The sequence below is a fragment of the Cyprinodon variegatus genome, unplaced genomic scaffold (assembly GCF_000732505.1).
Source record: "Cyprinodon variegatus isolate N-32 unplaced genomic scaffold, C_variegatus-1.0 Scaffold296, whole genome shotgun sequence".
Classification (NCBI taxonomy): domain Eukaryota; kingdom Metazoa; phylum Chordata; class Actinopteri; order Cyprinodontiformes; family Cyprinodontidae; genus Cyprinodon; species Cyprinodon variegatus.
In genome coordinates this window covers 484,523-484,864 of record NW_015150749.1, presented here as the reverse complement: position 1 = coordinate 484,864, position 342 = coordinate 484,523, and positions in this window count along the sequence as shown.

Here is a 342-nt window from a genome sequence, read left to right as displayed (position 1 = left end):
CTTCGACAAAACGGCCTCAGCTGCTGCCAGGGAGACTGCGCAACGCGCCGTGACGTCACCACGCACCGTTCAGAAGGTGCCGTCGGAGACAACCTTCTTCTTCTTGTTGGAAGAGGAAGGCAATATACATTTAGTAGCATTACCGCCACTTACTGGTATGGAGTGTGGTTCGTGATGGACTATCTACCTAACATATATATAATTTCTAAGGGGAAAGTATATATAAGTATAAAAAAAAAAAACAAAAAAAAAAAAACTGTTTTAGACCCCTCGTGGGGTGGTATGTGTCATCCTCAAGCTCGGGTCCTCTACCAGAGGCCTGGGAGTTTGAGGGTTCTGCGC